This window comes from Falco cherrug, chromosome Z, assembly GCF_023634085.1.
Source record: "Falco cherrug isolate bFalChe1 chromosome Z, bFalChe1.pri, whole genome shotgun sequence".
NCBI lineage: Eukaryota > Metazoa > Chordata > Aves > Falconiformes > Falconidae > Falco > Falco cherrug.
This window is the reverse complement of record NC_073720.1, coordinates 49,657,248-49,682,985: the sequence shown is the minus strand read 5'-3', so window position 1 is coordinate 49,682,985 and position 25,738 is coordinate 49,657,248. Positions and strand designations below refer to the sequence as shown.

At 40.4% G+C, this 25,738-nt stretch overlaps 1 long non-coding RNA gene across 1 annotated transcript; it reads right to left on the bottom strand.

Moving 5' to 3' along the window:
- Positions 1-8,390: 8,390 nt before the first annotated feature.
- On the bottom strand, positions 8,391-24,983 carry LOC129734768 (uncharacterized). Its single transcript, XR_008730374.1, has 4 exons — positions 24,819-24,983; positions 16,069-16,186; positions 13,512-13,757; positions 8,391-8,928 (listed from the first exon to the last, which is right to left on the bottom strand). It is a non-coding gene; the product is annotated as an uncharacterized LOC129734768 (long non-coding RNA).
- Between the last annotated feature and the right edge of the window lie 755 nt (positions 24,984-25,738).

Here is a 25,738-nt window from a genome sequence, read left to right as displayed (position 1 = left end):
TTAGAGCACTGTGACTTAGAGGCTGATAAGGAGGGAGCTAAAGGAGCTTGCGATTCCTCCTCCTCTCCTTCCTCTGGCTTTTCTTCCTGTGCTTTTATAGTCTCAAAAATAACTCTCCATGAAGAGAGCAGACGGTGGGACTCAATACTGTCTTTTGTTGCAGAATCCCACAATTTCACCCCTGTGTCGTCCCAAAGTTCCCGCGTGAAAACTGTAGATTCAGTCACTGCGGGCATATTTACTTGCACCCATTTGAGCATTGCTTTAAGGTCTTGCCCAGAAATATTTTTCTTATGTTTGTTAAGGAGACCTTTCATAAGCTCATATACGTCTCTTTCTGGGGAGGAAGCCTGATTCCCCATTACGGATTTCCCACAGCTCACCTCTCAACTCCGGAGGGATTTCTGCCGGCTCCTGCTTCCTTTCAGCAGATCATTCAAAGTTCTGTGGGATTCGCTGCAAGTCGCTCAGATAGGTGATTCGAGATCCCCTCCACATCAGATCCTTCACCGGATCACGTTGGGGTCACCAATTTGCAGCGAATGAAGAGACAGGACGCAGCTTGATGCAAGCAAGTTGTCCCTTTATTAGTGATTTTCTTACAATTATATACGTTTCTATCTTCTACATATTACACACTGATTGGTTAAATCTTAAACATAAAAAACACTGATTGGTTGGCATTTAAGGCACACCGTTAAAACAATAGGAACTGATTAGTTTACCTTGTCATAGCAACAATTTCTATTCTAAGATTAGGGGGTTTCTTCCTACGTGGCTTTCTTAATTAATAAAGTTCCTTATCGGCACTATCCGTTCCCTTATCTGGCTATTTGTTCCTCTGTGTCCATCCGGTTGCCATCTCAACTGCAACGGCTCAAGAGTCTGCAGTTAGCTTGCTCCTTTGCTCCCAGGGCTTGTGCCCTACAAGCTCTAACATGTCTCTATTCATCAGGCTAACAGTACTTGGACTCTTGTCCTTGAGGCCTTGTCCTGCAGAGCTTTACCTTACTCTTTTAAGTTACATAACAGCAGAGTAGTGCATTTTCTCTTCATCGAGACTTTTGAGATATTAATCACAGATTAATACTTAAACCTAACAAGTCTCATTTTCATAACTGATTTAAATACGAAATATTCTTATATCCATAGCTAGCAGTTGCAGCAGCAGTAATGATAAACATTTACTATTTTTTAAATGAAAAAAATTATATGCTGGCCATGAAACTAATGATCCTGTGTTCCCAGCTGTAGCAAAACACTCAATAAGAAAAGACAAAGAAAACTTAAAGGCTTTGGATAAGACTTTGCTTCCCTGGGAAGCAAATGATTGGGCTTACATTAAGTAGTATCAGATGTGTGCCAGCTACAGCTGCAACAGAGCAAAGAAGAAAAGGATTGTGGTCAATGTCAATTATTTCAAAAGCCAATTGATTTAAGGCTAAATGATTAGAAAAACAGTGCAGCAGACCTGAAAGGAAAAGTGTCCCCTCTATCAGTGTAATCCTCTGCTCCTGAAATTCCTCATGATGGAGATTGCCTGCTGATTGCAATTGGAACATTTTGTGTATAGGTATAAATGAACTTTAGAGTCACCTTTGCTTTGTCTGGCTGTAAGAGTTCTTCACTGAAGTATCCCAGACTTTGCTTTTATGCACAGCTTAGAATAAAGCAAAAGTGGAAAGAGGTGCTGGAAGGCAAGAGCAAAAATTGAATGGTCTGGAAATGTGAGAGGACTGATCTTGCTTGCAGTGCAGCCACTGAAAAGCTTCTCCTTGTCTCTCTAAATTTGAATCAAGCCCAGGGACTGACTGGATATAAAAGCACCTTCCTATTTCAGATGTTTTCACAGTAGATGGCACCCACTTGATCATCCAAACCTGTTCTCAGCTGTGGCTAGGACCTCTGACTTCCAGTGCCTGAAGATGTTCACCACATCAGAGGATTAATACTTCATATTTTCTCCCTGTGATGGCACGGCATGCTGTCAGCCGTCATGTTTCCCATAGGATCAAAGGAAACACTTCAGCCAGGTTTTGCCTATTGCCAATCCCAAAGGTTCAGGGTGCCTTCTGATAGGGACTAAATCTGCCCTGATAAAATGGGAAGGCACTCAGGAGAATCATTTTCATCTAGGATAAAGAGGACCCTAGAACAATCATGCCTTACTGACACATTCTGGATATTGTTTAAAACTGTCGTCTGCTGTTATTAATGTAAGCAGTAGTCCCTAAACACATCCTTAAGCTTGTAGGTTAGCAGGCCTTGGGCACACTTTACTCCTAAGTGCTTGCTAGTGCACTGTGAGTCCCTCAATAGCAACTAATTATAGCAACTAACATCTCAGCCTGAGATTTCCCTGTGCTCATTATTGCTACGGTTTCTTTAAGCAGATAATTCAAAGTTTCTGAACAGCAGCCCTATCACACCAGGGAAGCTTACAATAATGGCTGCACATCTTCAAGCAATATGAAAACACCTCCCATGCAGCCTCAGTCCCCTAGCTAAGCAAAAACATTGGGGGGGGGGGGGCTATAAATCTGCAGAGGCTGTGACACAGCACAAATATTATAACTACTAGCACTGTAAACAATGAAGTTAAGATTATCTGAGAAAGATGGTAGGCAACAAGTGGTAATTCCACCATTATTACCACATCTTTTTCCTGTGTATTCTCACTGCAACATTTTTTTTTATACCTTATCTCAATGCAGTGTGTCCTGTTTTCAGCTGGGATAGAGTTCATTTTCTTCTCAGTAGCTGTTACAATGCCAAGTTTTGCATTTAGTATGATAATAAAGTAGATAACACACTGATGTTTTAGATGTTGCTAAGTCATGCTTACTCTAAATCAAGGGCTTTTTTGTTTCCCATGCTCTGCCAGTGAGCAGGTGCACCAGCAGCCGGGAGGGAGCAGAGCCAGGACAGCTGACCTGAACTAGCCAGAGGGATGTTCCATACCAAAGAATGCCATGCTCAGTACACAGAGTTGGGGGTAGGAAGAAGAGGATGTTCTGAAGGAACATCCTTCAGAAGGATGAAGAACGAAGACAGATGAAGAAAGAAGGAGGGGATGTTCTGAGTTATGGCATTTGTCTCCCCGAGTAACCGTTACACATGATGGAACCCTGTTTTCCTGGCGATGGCTGAACCCCTGCCTGCTGATGGGAAGTGGTGAATGAATTCCTTGTTTTGCTTTGCTTGTGCATGTGGCTTTTGCTTTACCTATTCAACTGTCTTTATCTCAGCCCATGAGTTATCTCACTTTTACTCTTCCAATTCTCTTCCCTGTCCCACCCAGGAGGGAGTGAGCAAGTGGCTGTGTGGTGCTTAGTTGCCAGCTGAGGTTAAACTGTGACACAGTGGCAATGTTTTCTATACCAAGTACAGGTATGTTATTTTATGTAAAGAAAAGAAAGGATGATATGGCTTTTTCTTTAAAAAGATCTGACTAGTATATTTACACAACAGTTTGAAAACCTACTGATATCCTTATCTTTTCAGTGAAAACTCATTATGGAATGACTAGTTAAACACTTTGGCTTTTAGCTCAGCATTGCAGATCTTAAAGCAGTGCTTAAATAACAATTCTGAGAAAGCAACATGATTGTAAGTAAATATAGCTGAAGTGGTATTTTTTTCTCTGCACCCATACTTAAATATTTCTAGTTCTATACTGTAATCTTAAAATGCAGACTCTGCTTTACTTGGTTTTGTAAAATTCCATGTTTAATGTTTATGTTGCATTTCATCAGTCAAATTCTCTTCTGGCTTAAATGCTGAACAATACCACAGGACCACAAAATCCACTGGACTACAAATCCCTTCATATTTTATTTTGTTATTTACTGACTGTTCAGGGTTATGTTTGCTATTCCATTACTTACAGTATGTTATATTCTGCTTTATATTTCTTTTACTGTTTGCTTTCCCACTTGCTACAGTTTATTATTTTGTTTACTTGCAAGAACACTTTAAAAACCAGTAAAATCAATTTGCTTTTTTAAAATCTTGTTTTCTAATGTTTCAGAAGGGCATAAAAGAAATGGAAAGAAGGCTGAGGCACTGTCTCACAATGAGATGTGAAGCAATCCAGATGAGTTTCATATGATTAAACAGCTGACTTTTCCCAAAAGGAAGGGAAATGCCCAGCTTACAATGGGGTCTTCACTCTGTATTTTCCTTTTGAAAATTAAGGAGGTGCTTGGTGGCAGAGGTCTTTCTTGAAGGATGAGGATTTGCTACACATTTATTTATAACAGCATTTACTCATATGGAAGCCCTTCTTATCCAGGTTTCCTATATACATATCTAAATACTGGTGTTGCTGAAGACCTCAAAGGACCAAACTTTATTGTGGTGGCTAGGAAACAGCAGAATCAACCCTGAATCTGTTTCTTCCCCTGCCCTTCGAACAATATATGAGAAATAGAGAAAACACGAAGTCAGAAAAGAGTGAGAAGAGGAACTTTACATCTCTGACTGGGGGCATCACTTATTTTCCTTAAGTATTGAGGTTACGGATGATGAAGAAAGCCTAAAAGACTCTGAAGCAGAGCTGTTGAAGGAGGCAAAGGATAAAAAAGACTTTTATTTCTAGGCCTTCCTTATGCTAGGAAGGCAAAAATAGACCAGCTGCTGTTTTAACAAACCTGAGTGACTAAAGAACAGAGACAACCCCAGGACTCTGTACATTTCTTCATTGCCCACTAAGGTGTGATCTCTGGCATGGGAACAGGGGCAAAGCAAGGAAATGCAAAAATCAAGTTTTCTGTGTTTTCCCCTTTCCACCCTGAGATGTTAATGGTGGACAGTGAGAATCTGTACCACAGTTATATGCTACAGAGAAAACAGGAGATCCTGCAGGATATGCAGATACATTGTGATGCCACACATCACGGTCCTCCTCTGCTTCCTTTGTATCTGACTGGCACGTGGGTCCAGCTTTTAAAGCAGGCCCCATCACATCTGAAAGACTTTCATTTCAGTTTGAAGGTAGCTTATAGAAAGGCTGTATTTCTACAGTTATGTTCCCTGGTTGGAAGCACTGCACTACATCTGCCTTAGGAAGCAATGAACCGAGACTGATTTGCGAGATCCCTGACTGGTACCTGGAATAAATTCCAGTGGACTCTGCATCATGTCCTGCACTCCTACTGCTGCAGAGCAAGATGCTGAATGACAAAACCAGGAACCGCATGGATGGACATGCAGCAACACTAAGGAGAAGGAATTATCTGTGTAATTCATATCATACAGATCCTATAAAGCTCTTGAAACAATACTGAGGATGTTAAGGACACCCACCTTCTCAGTTCACTTTATTTTAATCCTGCTGGAGTTAACATTTCAGTTCTACAGCTTACTGTGCCTATCATTTAAAACTGCTCAGGAAAACACCTTCATGAATTTCCTGAGCTCAGAATTGCCCAGAGGAGTGCCTCCTGCCATCTCTCAGCTGCTTCCTGCAGCACGTGCTGCTGCCAAGTCACACCACCGTCCTGCTGCAGCCAAGAAACGGGCATGTAAAACTACTACAATTAAATGGGAGGAAATCTTCCTGGCTTAACAGCATGGTGTCACAGAACACTCCCTACATCTCTTGACAGCAAAGCACTTGGCAGAAACGCAAGTAAGCACAGCTTGCCCTCAACAGGATTAGGACCAAGGGTGTTTTTTTCATTTTTAAATGGCTGCCCACAGTGGTGGCATTTGAGGATACCATTCTGTGACTTGCCTGCATAAGAGCAAATTTCCTGTTTCTGCATTACTGCTTTTCCAAAATGGGAACTCTGTCCCAAACTTTTGGCAAGTATTTCTTTGAGTTCAGTCCTGGGTGACTTGCTCAGGCACATACAGTAAAGTAACACAGAGTCACTGCAGGTCCCTTAACCCCTAGGTCAGGCCCATTCTCCTTTGACATCATTGTCCTAAGAACCAAAGGTGTGAAAAAAAACACATCTAAGAGAAACTAAGTCTTTCATTAATGCAAAGAATTTGGCATTTTAAACATGAATAAAATTTATTTTCATTTTATTCTTAGATCTGTAACAGTCTACCAAAGAATATTTATTATGTTACTTCTCTGCTATATGACAACGGCTCTGCAGGCAACACGCCTCATTTGAGGACTTCTGTACATTGCTTTGAGGCAAGAAGTTCTATATGAAAGCATTTCAAGGTTTCTTCTAAAAAGAACTTAAAACCAGTTCTGCTACTGAAATTTCACATGAATTAGGAGCCAAAAATTAAATTCAGTAAACAAAGAAATTATTCCAAGGAAGAAGAGAGATCAAAATTACCATGGTTTTATCTACTGCCTTATATATGCACAGCAGCCTATAGGGACCCATTTTTTGAGGCACATGCTTACTTTCTTTCCATCTCTCATCTCATTTTCTTCTGATGTGAGTTTTTTTCCTGCCTGGGGAGTGTGCAGAACTCTGAAAATGGCTCTGTAGCATCTGCTGATGCTCTTTATAATTACATTTCCTTGTGCTGAAATTTTGAGACTAATACTTTAGGTTTGGACCAAAAGTTGAAGGTCAGTTCTAGCCATTTTTTACTATTTCCTTTCATGAAATGATTTTATCATCACGGGTGGAACGATCCCCCATGCATCCAGCTGTGCAATAAAGGGATGCCTGCTTCTTAATGCTAGATTAGTGTTAAGGGGTTTTCTTATTCCCGATTTCGGTGACAGTACTGCTGATGTCATTAGTGATGCCAAAGGCAGTTATCACAGTGAATGGATTTCATGGGGATAACTGAGGCATTCACACATGCAAGAGCAAGAGAAGAAATGCACCAGTATATATGGTACACATAGGAACATTATTTTTCAGTGACATTTCAAGAAAAACCCAGATATTTTCACAGTGGAAATCTCAGAGGTTTTTTTCCTCCCTTGATGAATGGAAGCAGACATTTGAAAAGTTCATTGCAGCTTGACTAGTTCCTCTTTCATTTGTTACCTTCTTGCACACTTTTCACAGCCAACTTGATAGTTGTCAATCATTTCAGAATAATCAAGATTAAAAATATTTTGTATTTTGAAAAAGTGCAAGCAAATAAAAGGTAGAAACTGTGCTGGATCTTCTACTGATTTTATGCAAATGTGAGATTAAGTTAATCACTGAGAATTTGACAAGGGAACCCAAATCAAGGCTAACAAGGCTCAGTTTAACCGTCAGCCTTCATATCTCACTGCTGTGTTGTTAACCCTATATAGTAATTATTTCATAGACTTTCTAATGAATAGGACTTTGCTTGGAATTTTTAAATACTGCCTAAATATCTTTTAAAATAATGTTTTTCTTTGCAAAGAAAAGACATTTTTTTCATTTTCCTTAGTGTGATGCAAGCAGAAGTGCTGTAGCTTACTGAACTGAACCTACTGGCACCCTTCTCTTTGCCTGGGTAGCACCAAAGAGTTCATCAAGAAATAACATGGCATAACATGGGCAGGAAGAATTATAGCTTAACTAATACACAATATACTGGAAACCTGACACGGCTTTTGCAGAATCCATTCAATATCTTTGCAAAAACAGAAATAAAGCTTTGGAGAGAGCTACTTTCCTGGTACCTTTTATTTTCAATAATTCTGTTAGTCAGGAAGAGTACCTAAGCAAGAAGTAAATAAAAATTTGACAGAGGACTTAAAAAAAAATTCTCTTAAAATGTAGTAATATTAATCTACTGACTGGTAATACACAATCTTTTATAAAAGATGGCTTTATGAAAATGTAAGCATAATTTGCTCATGAAAAAAAGACGGGTAAGCATTGAAGATTTTCTTTGCTAAATATGACTAACACAAAGCTTAGACATTGCTTATGGAAAAGCCATGTGGAAAACAGAGCTGCAAAAGTCTGCCTTGCCTTCAAAACTAAATTCACGGTCACCTTGAAAAGTACCAAGGCTTAATAACCATGTATCTTGTTTTGCGTCTTCTACACATTTTATCTTTGTACCACTACTTATTCTATGCCAGCAGTGAATACTTCCATTTATTTTATTACTGGTTTCCAAAAACATGACTGGTTCACACCAGTGACCCTGGTTTAGCTTTCTCTTTTTCTGCCCCAGACACTGCAAAGCTTCCTAAGTAGCAGCTTTCACCTTCTGGTGCTAAGGCATTCTCCCAGACCTGAGGGATGCTTCTCTTCATTGCTTCACTCATATGGGATGCTGGCTTGCTCACAGAGAGGGAGGTGGTTCCTCAGAACTTGGAACTTGGCCACCCTAGCCCCAATGCTACAATCTTCAGACTGATAGAGGTTACTAATATGATCCATAGACATAATAAATAACAGTCCTAGTACACAGCCACATGGTGTTCAGCTACTAACCTTTCACAAAGACAAAACTGAGCTTTTACTCCCACTGAATTTGCAAACTCTTCATTAGTTTTGACCTATTTTTAAAAGTTCTCTTTACTCTCCTCAAGAGTTTTGCCAAAGGTTTTGAGACTTCAAACACTTTTTGAAGGACATGTGATTATTGCAAAGGGGTCATATGCTTTGTAGAGTGACACCACTAAAATGACACTAACAGAATGCTTTATTTATGTACTTAGTGACATAAGGTGAGGTCTAATGGTGTAACAAACAACTGATTAAATGTTTTATAGCTCCTAAGCTATAAAGGAAGCCATAATAGTTAAATTATACAGGACATTAAGCATTCATTCATTTAATGCTGTCTTCACAGGATCTGCTGAAAGATTCTGAAACCTTCTGAGACTGCTACCCACTGATGGATCCTTTCAAACTTCACCCCATGTTGATCATTGCCTGTTGTCCACAGCTACTGTCCTCTGTCCCATAATACAATGTCACCAGCACCTTGTCCTTTTCACACAGTTGTGAGGCTTGTAGCTTTTCTCTGGCAGTGTCATCCTTGACCAAACTACTTGGCTACCTGCTAGAAAGAACAGAAAGGGAGCACACTCGGCACTGACCAGAGTTCTCTGAATCGCGCAATGATTCATGGCTTGAGGAAAACGTTAATGAAAACAATGCAATCAAAAATAATTCAGATTTTTCAGTAATTCAATTAATCTAAATTTGGATTATCCTTCATTTTGGTATTCAGTAAGAAACTAAGGAGGCATTCTCTAAAAATTAAAGGATTTTAGGTTTTTCTTTTTCTGTAAAATATGGAGGGGTTTTGTTGTTATAAGGGCACAGGGACAAGGCAGAAAAAGGTTGAAGATATAAGTGCATAAGCTGAAATCATTGCAGAACGCTATAGTTAAAATACAGTCCCCTCAGTTCTGTGCCCACGTATGGGCAGGTACACAGCATCAAACATAGAATGGAAATATAGTACAGATGAGAAAAAGAAAAGATTGTTATATGTCCAGAAAGGCCAGCTTGTTACAAGGTCTTTGACAAAGGCTAATATTCCTACAGGCAATTTCAAATTCTTTCCAGTACAGAAGCAGCCTCTGCCACTCTTGGGTGGGAACAAATTGGGATGGTGCTTCTCCCTCAAGGCATTGGTAATACAAGGCCTGAGCCTTTCTTTGAAGCTGTGGATATGGTGTCTGAGCTTCTGCCAAGCTTCTGTAGAGCTCTTACAAGAAGATCCTTTCTTGCATAGAGTACAGCTGAAGATAACTTTGGTATTTGATGTATTCTGTCCACTCCACTGTCATGACAGGCAAGAAACATACAAATCAGAAGTTGAGAAATGAGGTTAAGCCATGGAGAATTTGAAAGATAAGAGAGAAAGATAGTATCAAGACCTGCACTCTGGAATAATTCAACTTATTTTCTTTTTAATACATAATTTTATTTGGGGTTTTCTGTCTTGCTTATATATTGAGGATAAGTATGCTTTTAGAGAAGGAAAAAGTTTACATTAAAATAAACATTTCAAAGTGTGGTGCATTGTACTGTTAACCTATTTTTCATTGTTATGTGTACAACAAGGTTTCAGAAGATTGTTTTAAATCACTTTATATTAATAGATAATACAAAATTAATAATGGCTCAGTGGAAACAGGGGAGTCCTGTGAAACAGAACAATTCTTTCTGCATTTCCATTAGGGATTTCAGCAACTAACCAGAAGATCTAGCTGTTCAGGGAGGGAGCTTCCCTTAACATCTCTCAGAAAGTGCATGAGTGTTTATACTATCAGGCCAATGTCAGAATATTTGCTTTATTTATTCCTATTTGCATTTAAAAGCACCTTGTTATACAAGCAAACAAAAACTCACTTAAAGAAAAAAGTAGCTTACGAGAGTTAATCATAGATCACTAAAGCATTGATAACAATGCTACTGAAATAATGTGTTTTAGAAGCATGAAAGAGGGGAATACTTCATTTATTACAGTACACATTGGCAGGCAAACAAATAGCAAAACAAAGCAAAATAAATCTTCTGTTAGAGCCAAGGAAAAGCTGGCAGAGTAGGATGAAAAGGAAGGACTTGACACCTGAAGTCAAATGATATATACATGTCCACCCACCTGTCCAACTCACCTTTCAGTTCCTAAAAATACTCTTTGGTCTTCTGCTCCACCATGTTACAACAATATAAACCCTTTACCACCAAGCAGATATTTGAGCATCAATCAAAACCAGTTCAAATCATTGACCAAGTATTGGCCCTGCACAAAAGCAAACTTACACCCTGTGAATGTGGAACGGACAATTAACTGAACTTCTCATTAGACCTACAAGACAACCAAAACCTGATCTGGCTGCAGTGGACCCTTCACTGTACTTAAACCTACATTCAACATGATGAAGAGCAGTACTTTTGCATTTACCAATGGAGCAACTTTTCCACCAGTAAAGATTTTTCAAAAATACACCTTTTGTGGACTCAAGCGTTTGTGAAAAATGCAGAGAAAGTCTAAAGACTGTGTCCCACAAGCTGTTACACAAGCCTGAAACCCACCTTTAGTGAAGCAGTGTAGAAAATGCTCTTATAAGTTAATTTACAAGTGAACTTAAGTATTTTGGCATGTCCAAAGGTTTTGATCCAGAATTCTCTTCCAGCCATGCTGTTTCAGCATGACCAGCCCTTTCCTCCGTCCTGTGTACTGGTTTCATTAATAGTCTGTTTAAGAGAGTGTACTGGGTCTGCTTGGGTTGGAGTTAATTTTCTTCCCAGCAGTCTGTGTGGTGTTGTGCTTTAGATTTTTAACAAAAGCAGTGTTGCTAACACAATAATATTTTGGCAATTGCTGGACAGTGCTTGCACAGCATCAGGGCCTTCTCTGTCTCACTCTGCTCCCACTGTGAGTAGGTCAGGGGTGGAAAAGAGCCCAAAAGGAAACACAGCCAGGACAGCTGGTCCAGGCTGACTGAAGAGACATTCCACACCATATAACATCATGCTCAGACGTAAAGCTGGGTGCAGTTTTTCCCAGGCAGCTGTTGCTCAGAGACTAGTTGGGCAACAACCTGTAGTGACTATCTTTGCATCACGTTGGGTTTTTCTCCTTTCTCCCCTTCACTTACTAAACTTGACCCACAAGTTTTCTCCCTTTTGCTTTTCTGATTCTATCCCTGTCTCACTGCAGGGGAGTGAGCAAGCAACTGGGCAAGGGCTCAGCTGCCAGCCAGGATCAACTCACCACACATGGGTTTTCAGACTGTTCTGACACCTAGAGCCAAATGTGCAAAGGCTACCTCCATTGATATTGCTATTTCCCCATTATTTAACTTTGGGAGGTAGCACTATCAATATGCCTCTCTTTATGGCTATCTTTCCAACTTTCATATTACATATTTATAATTTCCTTCTGTTCAACTAGCTATCACTGGGCTTAAGCTGCCAAATATCCCAGCTTGCATCCCCTGTCCCTCAGCTTCACGTGCCAATCTGCCTCTGCTCTCAGACCAGAGCTTTACAGCACTGTAAATCCAACCTTCAGGCTGTTGATACAGAACTAAAAATACTGCACCCTTGTAATTCATTCTGCTATTTTGTATTTATTCAAGGTATTTTGAACCAATGTGCTCTATGCCAATAAGCATCGTGTGTTTTCTTAAAGACAGCACAAAACTGGCATAAAGGAAACATAAATTCTTATTGTGTCCTCTGGCTAATCTAACTAATATTTATATACATGACACTCACAATCTAGGCAAAATTGGTAATACTCAGTGATATGGTTCTTCCACAAACATGGTTCTTAGCATCAGGGGCACGATTTAGCCTTCAATGCTTTTACATCCAGGCTGTGGTCCCCAAATCAGTCCATTCAGAATGATCTGTAACCAGTTCTCTTTTCCCACTTATACCAGTTCATTATTCCTTGATGTTTAGAAAACCAAAGTGGCACTTGTTTATATAGCTCACAGACAAGGAAGAACAGCTACAGCATGGAGTCTCTGTGGTAACAGACCAGACTTTGCTGAAGGTTGTATTTCAGCTATGTATTATTAATATCAAGCCATTTCCCTTATGCTGAAGGCTCCTCTCATCAGTAAGCTGACTTCTGACTTGAAATCCTGGTGTTGTCTGGTTTACCTTTTCCCTGCGTGGTGTTCTGTAAGGCTTTTCCCATGGTTGTGTCTTCATATCTCCCAAGCACAGACCTGTCTCTCATCACAAATCAGTCCCTCTGGGCTAAGAACTGAGTTAAAGGATGACATTTTAAGACTACTCAGTCAGTTCACATGGAAAACCTCAGTTGTTTTTATGTTTTAATTCAAACTAAGCCTTTAAAAAAGACTATTTAGTCACATTTCTGTATGACTGCATTATGCTTCTAGTTGCTCAGGGAAGTCTGGACCACATTAGGGTAAATCAAGTTCTTAAACAACCATAATCTCACCACAAAAAGTATTTATAATTTGTTCATTAGGTCCTCTGTTATGATAATCATTAAACTTTTTTCCTACATGTTATTTTTTTCCTTAAATGTTTTTTCTCATTTTTTCTATTCTTTTTTCTTTAAAATATTATTTTTGTTAAAGTGCAAGTTAAAAATTCTACTATAGCCTTCCTGCTACTCAATAATCTAACTTAAGATCTGATAATTTTTTTAATTCCTGTATGTATCATAATTACTGGTGGAGAACACTGCTAGAAACAGAGAAGAGATTAGTTATATCTTGAGTTATAGTGGCTGCAGCTCCAGGTTATCTAAAAAACAATGAAATGTTTGTTCATTTCATAAAACCGTCAGGTCAGCTTTCACTCCAAAAGCCTCCAAAAGTCTTGCTGGGTTCTTTTCATGGCAGTGAGGAAACACCATATATATTATATTCACTTGAGAAAAATGAGCAAAAGCAAAAGTATTACACAGGTAAGTGAAGTTTTTTTTTTTTAAAGCTGAACTTGGCAGTGATGCCCTGGAATGGCAGAATGCCCACAGTCCATTAATTCTGTTGCAAAAGGTCCCAAATAGTCATCGTCAGGATTTAAAGATCTGTTGCCTCTTAAAAGGGTGCCAGAATTTTTAAGATCAGAAAAGATTAGTATGTTTTACTCTGCTATTTCCTTCTTTCCCAAAATAAATAATAATGTTAAAAGACTTACACTTCTGATCCCATGGAGCAGGGAAGTGTGTGAAGATGCATTCGTACAACACTTTTATATTTACTGTAGGTGAAGGAAAGATGTTCAGGTAAGTAATGACAATACATCTGTGTGTGCATGGCTGATTTGCAGCAGAGAATTCTAAGTTTATTGGTTGCCAGGAAAACCAACACTCCTTCCACGTGTATGGTTCTCTTTCTTTACATTTTAAATTGAGGAATACATATTTTCTCACATTGGCAGCCACTTAAAAAAGAGAAAAAAACACAAACATAATAATGTCTCAGGCTAACATAACAGTCCTATCTGCCGTGGCCATTAGAGCTATTTCACAGAGTTAAATATAACTAATTTCTCAGGCTTTGCCTCCTAGGGCTTATATTCTGCTAGCTGAGCTGCTTTCTGTGGTGTCTGGAGTGTCCTAACAGCAATGTGAAGGAGTGTAAGCCCTTCTGCGTTTGGAAATCAGCTCATGTCACAGATAAGCTTTCAACTCCATGGCACAGCTTTCTCAACAGCTGGTCACAGCACTGACTACTGGGCAGGTCTCCCTGTGCCCAGGCTGGTGCTGCTTTTCAAGTATAAAACAGCAAATCTAATGCAGCCTCAGGTGCAAATCTAATGCCTCAGGACAAAGGACGCCAACAGCTTTCTAGGTTTCATTAGGAAAAGCATTGTCAGCAGGTCAAGGGAGTGACCCTTCCCCTCTACTCAGTACTGGTAAGGTCACATCTGGAGTCCTGTGTCCAGTTCTGGTGTTCCCAGTAAAAAAGAGAGATGGACATATGGAAGCAAGTCCAGTGCAAGGCCACTCACACAGTTACAGGATAGGAGCATCTCTCAAGTTGTTGCTTAAACTCCCAAATTAACAAACTCTGATTTAGTATTTAACTTTATGTTGAACAAATATGTGCACAAAGCTCAGTTCAAGCTGATTCACCCTCTAAAGTCATAAAAATTGTTGAATGAAAGGACTTCTAATCAAGGGACTCAGCCTTGGGGAACAAAGAACAGATGGGAAAAGAACACCGTTTTCTAAATTATGCAGAAAGAAGCCTCCAAGTGAGAAAGTTCTGGCCACAAGAGAAGACACACTGATAAGGTGTTGCAACCCACAGAAAATTAGTTGAAAGTAGAATAAAGGTAATTGTGGTCATGGGAGATGTTAACCTCCAACTCAAATAGCCCCGCTGAGAGAGGGCAGAGCCCGCTCGGGGAGCACGGCTAGTTGGCAAAACCCTTCAGCAGCGCTACCTGAGGCTGCCACTGATTTGCGTCAGAAGTGAGGAACTTGTAACCAGTCCTGTGCGTGAATGAAAACGAATGTGTGACGTACTGTGAATGTGCAAGTTCTCTGCTGTATGTGATGTGTACCCTGGAGTAACTTGGTGTGCGTGTTAGGAGGAAAGATCCCCCGTGCACCCAGCGCTGCAATAAACCAATGTCCTTTTTCTAAACTGTCACTGGGCACAGAGAGCTTTCCCGGTTATGATTTTTGGTAACAATATGAGGAAAGGCTGAGAGAGCTGGGGCTGTTCAGCCTGCAGAAGAGAAAGCTCCAGGGGATCTTATGCTTGAAGATGAGGGAGACAGACTCTTACCACTGGTGCCCACTGAGAAAACCAGAGGCAATGAGCACAAATTGGAAAAAAAAAAACCAAACCAAAACACACTAATATAAACACAAGAAAACACTTTTTTACTTCAAGGGAGACTGAGCAGCGGCACAGGTTGCCCAGAGAGATTGTGAGTCTCCATCCTTGGAGAGATTCAAAAGCCGACTGGACACAGTCCTGGTCAACCTGCTGTAGTTGACCCTGCACTGAGCAAGATGGGACTACAGAATCTCAAGAGGTCCCTTCCAACCTCAGTGATTCTGTGAAATCCTCAACTAGGCACCCAAGGCCTTGCTTCTGCATCATGTCTGTACAATAAGGAGTTGCCTGATGCAGTGCTCCCATTTACAGGGCTGAAAGGGCTGAAGGTTTCTAGAACAGTTCCAGACCCCTAATGAAGAAGAAATAAGCAGGAACAGTGCAAGATCCTCCCCTCCCTCTGCACCATGGAAAGGGCTGCTAATCCAGCTGGGGTTCACTTACTGCTGGTAATCAGCAGTAGGATGAACAGGCCTCTAAGACCCTTTGCCACCAGCACAAGTGACATCGATAGGAGGGCTGCTGAAAGAGGGGCAGCATTTTCCTAGGTCAATCCAAAAGGAATACCAAATAAAATCAGGTGTTTTACTTAAAAGCTGGAATCTAGTTCCAAAGTGTTACTTGTACCTTCAACATTCAGGATCATGGTATGCTAAAAAAACCCCTTTGCATTACAACATAAATAATACTAGAAGTGCCTAAAAACTGTTCAAAAGTAAATGCTTTTTCTCATAACATACAGTCTTTCACACTTTAGCAGATCGAATATTCACTGCAGGAAGCAAATTTTTAAGTATCCCCTATTTCAGCTTTTTTTATAATGGAATTAATCCTGAGCTTTTTTAGATAGGTAGTTAACAGAGAAATATATGACTCTGAGCATTTATAGTACTGGTGCTTACCTGAGATGTCCCGAAGCAAAAATCTTTATTCAAATACAACAAAAGAGGTCCACACTTTCCAAGGTTTTTCTTTTTTTTTTTTTTTTTTTGATCTAGAAACCAATATATGCAGGAAGTGCTATTAAAAAAAAAAAAAGTAATCTAGTATGCAACATGTTTTTAAAACATCTTAATTCATATAAAAGATGAGCGTACTATAACCAAGTAAGTAATAAGTGAGAACATTCCTGTTACTTAACTGTTTTTCAGCAGTAAATTTTGAAGAAAGGGTCAGCAGAGGACTGCAACACATAACTTTGATCAAGTAGAATTTGAGACATCAAAGCCAGCTTTAAACTCATAAACTAGCAAATCCTGCAACCCTATTGATATCTGTGCCACTAAGCAGACATAATTTTGTCCACTTTTCTTTGCAATATTGTAGGAGATGACTCAGAAAACTGAATCCTGTAGTTTCAGAAGTGTGGACTTCTTCAAGTCAGCATTGTCATCAAAACACCAAATTCCAGCACAGGACCATCAGGTATTCCAGGAACTCATCCCTAAAATAGTTACTGAGGACTCTTACTCACACCTCAGAATGGAAATCTGGATAAGTATCTCATCACAACTTCCAAGCTTACTTCCTCCCCTCCCCATGGCCCCACCAGCTTTCTTCAGGGCTTTCTACAACTTCACTGTATCCAAGTGCAGGAGCTAAGGCACCCTTTGTGTTGATGATGGGTTACTCAGTTATTAAAGTGATATATGTTTTGTCCATTAAACAATTCACCCAGAACTCAGTTCAGGTCTAGGCGGCCAGAATGAGGATCACTGTGATGTGGGGAGGTTGATGGAATTGAAGTATTATCGGAGGTTTGACTGTGAGGCAGTTGGAGCGAATGAGTTGTGCAGGGATAACGCAGGTTACAAGCACTTGGTGTGTTCTGCTAAGGGCACACTCTTTTGTTCAGACAAGGAACTTCACAAAGGAAGCATCTCCACAAGATAGATGAGCTGGTAGGAAGCTCACCACAGGCAATGATCTCAGCAAAACTAGGGGAAAGGTAATTCTGGCAGGGGGAGATGGTGACCACTGACTCATAGATCGCTGGCTCAAGAAACCCCCCAGACCCAAGAGTTGTTCAGACTGAGCATGTGAACAAATTAATATGAGAAGCGAGAGAATTATTTGACAAATGGGAAACGCAGTACAAAGTGATGAGGAAGCTGGATAACCTGTAGCCAGTGAAGGCTGATGTCTTTGCATGCAAAACTGTGTAAAGAGCGTGCAGCTTTGACAGTTGGGGAGGCAGGCGTTTGTGGGTTACCACCTAGCTGCCTACTTTGCACAAACTAGAATAAAGGAATAAGGAATACCTCGACTTGGTGTGTGAGTTAGCACTGCACACTAGGTAATGAAGCCACTTATGGGACAATTGCCTAAAAAAGTGTGCATTTTCTTTTCTTGAGGTACCTTGCAGAGGGGGAATGTATGGGGATGTGTATCAGATATTTTTTTATCAGCCCAGCAAGCAATTCTACCAAGAAAGAGATGTAAAAATTAAAACCTGACAAACTGCCTTGGTAGAAACAGCAAGGTGTCTCCCATGTATTTTGCTCCCTGAAGAACATCAGCTCTTCCACTGTATTCATCATACTGTACTTCTTTTTGTTTCTCCATGTTGTAAAGCCAGAACAATAAGTGCAATGTTTCTGTGAAAAGCAATGCTAGTCTAGATTCTGCCATTTGTCCTGCAGAAACTCACGACCCCTTCAAGAAGAACAGAGAGGCTTTACCCTAGGTCTGCCATCCCACACAGGCTCTGAGGACCTTGTGTAAGCAAAGCAGCCAGGTTACCATTGTGACTCACATGTACAAGACACCAGGGTGCAGAAGGACACCTGAGCTCTAAGAGTGGTAATGTAACGTGGTCTGCACACCATGACTCTCTCCAGGCTGGTTTATTATTCCCCTCATTTGGCAGTACAGTCATGCTGCACTGCCACACTGGCAACGTTGCCTTCCAGCTCACAACCACACGCACAATGTTCTGTGTGTGAGTTACCCAGGGCTCTCCACAAGGGCGGCAGGTCCTTTGGAGCGCTCTCCTGCTCATGCCATCTCTCCCATGCAGACTGTCATGGTGACAGGCTACTTCTGAGGATGCCACCTGTCTGACAGTTCAAAAGCCTTGCATCCCCTGCCACTCCCTCCCCTAGCCCCCCCTGGGCACAGAGGATTTGTGGGTGGGGAAGGTGTGCAGAGGGACTCCCCATTCCTCTTTCAACTGCACAATTTGTCCCAGGAATTTGCAGTACTTGAGTCTGTGTCCTCAGGCTGCTCTGAAAAATAAAGATAACCCAGCAGCCAAACAAAATTCCCAGTCTCTTCACAGAGACTTACTGTAAAAATATATTAAATTTCCCTGATCTTATTTTTTTATTTTTTAGGAAAGAAAAAAAAAATGACTAAAAATAGACTGATTACTATGAGAGACCTACAAAGGGAATGCTTAGTGATCTGTATACCTCTGTCAGCCCAGAGGTGACATGAGTCATAGCAGTGTCAGAATGTGGCACCTAACTGCTTTATCACTGCTCTGAGAGGAGAGGAAGTTTATCATCATCTGCTCAGTGCTCTAAGGGGAGGGCTCCTAAGAGCACTGGAGGCCATCACTACTGAAAGGTCACTGGCCTTTGGCCAACAGCCTCCAAGACAACTGAAACAGAGCACATGAGATCCTTCTTATTCTTTTAGGTAGACAAATGTTAAGTAATCTTCTTAATTAAACACAGTAAGGAAGCTAAGACCTCGGCACTGATCCCTGAAATAAGTGCTTCTTCATTCATTACAGTAATGCCAGGATTTTTAAATGGAATGGGGAATTGGTGTACCAGGTAACTGAAGATTATGACCCTGAAAAGTACTTCATCAACCTGTACAGAAAAATGCCTGGCACAGGAATTGTGCTTTGCTCTACTCAGTTTTATTTTGCATTGTTTACTTGTCAAAACCACAAAAAAATAAAATAAAATTAACAAAAAAAAAAAACAAACCACTCCACTAGGAAGCATGGCATTTCTATTTCTCCCACAGGAAAAAAACTTATTAGACAAACAGCAGTGACTTTTAGAAGAAAAAGGTGCCGCCCATATACACTGCGGTTTGAAGTCATGTATTCAGAAAACCACAGCTCCCAGCACAGGGAAATGTTCTCCAAAATCTGGGTAAGAGCAGAGCTGTAGGAACGAGCTCTGGAAGGAGGAAGTTTAACTTACTGAACGTAACTGCAGAATTTATGGATATGCTGCCACATGTAAGTAAAGCTGCCTGTGGGAAACAGGTGCAGCTGGGGATTACAAAACCTTGTTATTTTCCAAGGAAGGACACAAACCAGGGGAGGTCCCACAATTATCTGCAGTGAAACTGCATTTAAGGCTGGGGACAGCAACTGCCCTATTCTAGTACCATCAGCTTTCATCAGACAGTGTGGGGCAGCAGCTGAAGACAGAGACTAGAGCTCTGTGCACACCTCTGCCATTGACCTGTCCTCTGTCCTTAGGCAAGCTGTTTGACATGAGCATGCTATTCAGTCTGTAACACCATTGGCACTGAAGTTAAGGCAATGTATTTTTATTTTGTCCTGCAGACAGGATGTGATCTCAGCTGAGAACTTCTGACACTATAGTAAACATAAATGACTTAATCCAGAACAGAAATATAAATCAACTTCCTTCTTTTCCCAGAAAATGAAATTAAGGATGTCTTAAATCACCCACGTCTCAACATAATCAACAAAATGACCTAGGCGATTGAACAATTTCCCAGCTCCAAGCCTTCTAAGGGATTGCCTAATAGCAAGCCTTCTCTTGAACCAATAACTGAGAGAAAATAGCATTTTTTTAGTCCTCCTAGCTATTCCTACCTTTGTCTTGCTGAGAGATCTTAGGAACAGATCTATCCTTCCCTCCCTTGCCTTTCACCAGCCAAACTCACCTAGCATAAACTGCAGTGTATTTTACTTAACTGACTATATTTTAAATATGGTGGTGGAAAAAGGAAGCCTGATAGGTATAGACTTTTCAGAAGTACAGGTTGAGAAATACTACAGATTTTTTCCTCAGGCTGCCAGTCTGTCACAAGTGGGGTTGATACTGTCTTTATGAATGACTTGGATGATGGGATTGAAAGCCCCCTCAGCGAGTATGCTGATGGCACCAAACTGGGTAGTGAGGTGGACACAACAGAAGGGAGACCCACCTTACAGAGACACCTGGACAGGTTGGAAGAGTGGGTTAGCAAGAACAGTATGAAGTTTAACAAAGACACATGTAAAGGCCCGCATCTGGTCAGGATAACCAAATTGTCCAGCACAAGCTAGGCAGCTGGGGAGCCACAGCAGCCACCCACCAGGGCCCTGGCACTGTTCTGTTGAACAAGAAGCTGAACATGAGTCAGCAGAGTTCTGCTGCAGCTTCAAGGGCAAATCAGATCCTGGGCTGCGTCCACAGGGGCATTACTAGCAGAGATAGAGATGGGATCATCCCAATTTGCTCAGCACTTGTCAGGCTGCACCTGGAGTGTTGTATTCAGTTCTGGTCCCCCACAGTTCAAGAAAGATGTGGACAGACTGGAGAAGGTCCAAAGGAGGGCCATGAAGATGACAAAAGGGCTGGAGAACCTACTTTATGAGGAAATAAAACAGGTCTCTTCTCCTTGGAGGAGACTCAGGAGTCACTTCATCACAGTTTTCCAGTACTTAAAGGTCATCTACAAAGAACACATAGGCTTTCTCTTCACAAGGAGCCACATGGAAGACAAGGGGCAATGGGTGCAAGTTGTACCAGGAGAGATTTCATCTCAACATAAGAAAGAATATTTTTGCAATGCACTCATTCACTCCAGTGAACAACCTCCCCAGGGACATGGTAGAGTCCCCACCACCAGAGGTTTGCAAGATGCAGTTGGACAGGTTGCTGTGTAATCTCACCTGAACTCCCTTCCCCACAAAAGGTTGGAACAGATGATCTTTTGAGGTCCATACCAATATGGCCTATTCTATGATTCAATGAAAGGAATCAGGATCATAACTAAATTATATTTCAACTCATTTTTGTGAATGAGCCTGGGAAAGCAACATAGTACTTGGGATAAATTCCAAGGTTTTAGATTACAGCATATAGTGCTAATTGAGGTGATGAAATAACAGATACTGCAGTTAAGTGAACTAATTATACAGATCGGAAATTTTGTGAAAATCAGGATAGGTAAAATATTAATGCAACTAAACAGACAGAGGTGAATGGTATGACTGGAAAGTAAGAAAATTAATTCTGTTTAGATTAAATTTATGGGAAAATAACCCAACAGCAGTCTTGGAACTTGGGTGCACGCACCAGAGACCTATGAAGTCAAAACGAAAAGCCATGGCTAAGGCATCATTTAGGGTAGGAAATACATAAGCCTCATGTAACAAAGAGGAGGAAAGAGAAGTGACCACTCAGGTTCTCTGCTCCATACTGCATCTCTAAAACAACACAAAATTCGGTGTGAATGCTCTAGTCTGCCTTAGGTCATCATCATACTAGCTCCATATTCTCCCAGCAGGCATGGCACACCTCTCCTTCAGTGTTAAACATGGAGTGATTTAACACAGGCCAGTGAGCTTCCAGCGTGGCTGTCAGTCAATTTTAAAAGCCATTGCCAATCAATCACAAGAAATATCTCAAGGAAAAGTGTATGATAGGTCTTTGGGATGCTTTCTGGCTACACAGAAGGAAGCATTAAGTGACTTACGGAGAATGGGTATTATCAGAAGCAAAAGTTGAAGCTGATCCAAGAAAAAGCAAGGGTATATGTGAAGAAATCAAGAAGTCCAGATCCTAAATACTGCTTTTAGGTACCTATATCCATCTTTCAGGTTTTACTGACATAATCAAAATTAAAGGTCAGTTCTTAGCTGAAAACAAAATTATGGCAAATCTATATTTATTTCACTTTGAGAAATAAATTACCTTTCTGTATCAAAAAACACATTTAACACTTCTGTATAACCAGGTGTAAGCCATTCTTTCTCAAGTATGTTGCTGGCATCATCCTTTGCAGATAAATAGATTAAAAGTCATTGGAGATGAAAACCGAATTACCAAGAAGGGAATGAGATTGACTACACAATTTTTTCCTTCTCTGCCATCTATGATGCTCTAGATATCTTAAAATGCTACAACAACAACAAAACCCCAAAAAACACCACCACTTGTTCAATAGCTAAGTTTTCAGGGATAATGTAAGACACAAAGAAGTATGTCTTCAATCTATGTTGTGGATGGTAGAAAAGGGAACAGAGACACAGCTCCTGGATATAATAAACTAATCAGAAAATGCAGTTACAAATGAAATATTCTCAGAAGGAAATCTTCAAGCATTTTACACATAATAGAAAAATATTTTCTTGAAAATTAATGCTGAGAAGATAAGGAAGGCACCAGTCAGGCATGCTATAATTACAGAAATTGAAACCCAGCTAACATAAAGACCATGCACAAACAGCTGAATAAAGGATATTGTTATTTCATGAGGCGGCTGTTAGGAAATGAAACAGTAGGAAGTAGGTAATAACAAGACACAAAAAAGAGAAATAGTCTAATGTCAAAGTGGTACTCATGTACAGTTGCATTTTATAAGATGTTTTTGCATAAAATAAGAATGCTTAGAAAAAGCATGGGGAAGAAAAATAGTGCAAACTTATGTATAAAAAATAAAGAAAAGCAGTAATTCAGAGAGGAAAGACAAGACCCAGAATTACACCTTCTCAACTCCCTGTAATAGAGCATATACAGATAAAATTGTACATGAGTGTGGACTGTATGATAGAAAGAGTATGAAATGTATGTTGAGGTGATTTTGGGATCAGTGATTTCAGAGAAAGTCTCAAAAATATCTCTTAAGAACTAAACACAACCTTGTAAATCTCTTTGGTCAACCCTTCCATAGTTGTGCTATTTCCAATGAATATATAAATGTGGCCAATACAATGTGAAGACTTGGTGAGAATAAAGAATATATCCAAACAGTAACAGTTAAGAACAATAGCCCAGTGCAGCAGCTGAGCATCACTACAGAGGGCAGACATAGCCTCTGGGCTTGAAACTTTGGATCAGAGGAGTCAAGGGAGCAGCCTTTTCTTCACAGGCAGGCTGAAAGCAGCATCTATTAGATTTCCTCTTCCATTTGATTTTAATTGATTATGTTTGTTGAACTCATTCCTTTTTGTCACAATATATTGTGTTAGTCTTCTAAAAGCCATTGAAATGAGTTCAAGATGAAATAATCACGATTAAGTCAGTGATAGGAAAGCATTGGTATACGCTTCTGACTTACTATTTTTAAAATAGAAAATAAATCCTCAGATCTATCAATCTCCAAGCTGCAGATGCAGATGCAGTAAAATCTTCATAACCCTCAACCACCCAGCTTCACCTTTCTTACTCACAATGCCTTTTTTTCAGATCGTTAAGGAGATGCAGGCACCCTGCCAGACACAGATGTCTGAAAAGTAAGTTGCAGCAGTAACAAGCTTAGCAAAAGCTCCAGAAGCTCCTGTTGGCTCAGAACAGATAACTAACAGCTACTGACAACAAAGCTCTTGCTTCGCATTTCATCATATGAAAATACAAATAAACCCAGATACCAAATCTAATCACAGGCAGCAATTTGATCAAGACACTTTAAGGTACAGAATGGAGAGCACAAGTACAAGACTTATACTGATATTTTCATATAGGATTCTGAAAATAGTTACACCGACCTTGCTCGGTGTTGCAGTGAAGTGCTCTGATTATTTCCCTGCCATTGCTCAAACCCACCCAAGCTATGCCACTAATTTATTTTTTAGCCTTGTGACAGCAAAAATCCAGACTAAGGGGAAGGTATGACAATTTTGACCAAAAAAATCCTAAAATATTTTCTAGTCATTTTCAGATGCATGAAAAATAGCTCAAGATCACTGCAAGGGATGCTCAGAGCCTTTTATTGCTGTGGGAGTCTCTACTGCATGGTATGTCAGATGGGACTCTGGGAGGTAGAGGTTCAACTTTCTGAATTGCCTGATAAGCTACCAAAGAATATGCCGTTTTTCACTGAAATGGAATGAAAGCAATTCAAGCAAGCAAAGAATTCATAACCAGAAAAATAACTCAAACAAATGAAACAGTACTGAAAAGATGCTTTTGACAGGTGTAGGAAGAGGAGAAGGTGGTACTGCACCATAGGTAGCAACTGCTGCTTCAGGAATATGGGAAGCTCTGTGTTGGAAAAGGTTCAGAAAGGTTCAGAAAGCCACTGGTTTTCATGTGAATGCCTTGGAAACACATCCTTGCATAGGAAATCTGGCCGGAAACTGCAGAGAAAGGTGGAGTTACTGAGAAACTAAACAAGTAAGGCAGGGTAGGTGCATGGGTTTCTTTGTGCCTCACAAACTCAGCTGTCCAGGACAGGTTGCTGCTGGGACTAATGATGGCAGAACCAAACTTCAGGTGTGAGTGACTCCACCTAGAACCAGTTAGTTTTCAGTCCTCCCCTGTCACAGAAAACCAGCTTTAAGAATAAAGAGGCATAAATAGTTTGGGGTTGAAGATTTGAACCTGAAATTGGTATCTCACTGATTAGGACAACAGCAGCTTGTGAATTTCTGCTGATGTACAAGAGTACAAAGTAAGAGAGACCACTGCTTAAACCAGAAAAGCCCACACTTACTCCATGAACAGACCTGTCAGTCCTTGATGACCACAGCCAATGCAGCATGGTGAAGGCAGAAGCAGAGTTGCCTGGGGGCAAGAAAAAGCAGAACATAGAAGGCTCTGTGGACCAAATCCCTCTGAATTCACCTGGCTGCCAGGATTTTGTGCATTGTAACCAGAATCACAAATGTCTCTGTAGTCCGTGTGTGGCTCAACCCTGTAAAGCCTGCTCATAGAGTCAGCATTTGTGGGAGGTGTCACACTGCCCAAGTACATGCTGTGTAGTTCACATTCATACAGCAGTACATCTCTCCAAGACTTTGGTCTATGGCCTTAAGTCTTTCCATATTTAGACAAAAGAAATGCAAAACCACAGGTTCAGCCTCCAGGAAGGAGCTGGGAATGTCTTTGCTCAAACTGCCTAGCACTCCAGTCTGGCAAAGCAGGATTTTTAGTGAGTCATAGTTGATGAAAGCGGAAACCAAAAATGTGATCTGAAAGACAGCATAACTGATGATGAAAAGCAAATGCTATCAAATGATGTTTTCTATGGTGACTAGCCTAGACACAGCACTTTGACAATTCCCATGATATTTTAAGTTGAAATAAAACAACAAAATTTGCTTTCACATTGCAGTCAACCACTGAGTCACAAGCAAGCACAGAAGTGCAACAATAAGCACACAGATAATATAGAGAGCTCTGATCAGTTCACTAGCAACACAGAACCACTGCCACAAAATCAGCAACATCCTCTCTTTCAGAGCTGGAGTATCTTTCCTCCAAATACCAATGTCCAACAGAACCAATGAGAAGAAGACAAAAGAAAGGAGTGAGCATACACTAGTAAACCATAATTTATAGGATTTCCTAATACTGCTGTTCTAAAATATGGTGAATCAAAAAATTGCTGCCACGAACATCCTGTGCTAGAGTATTAGAAACTCAG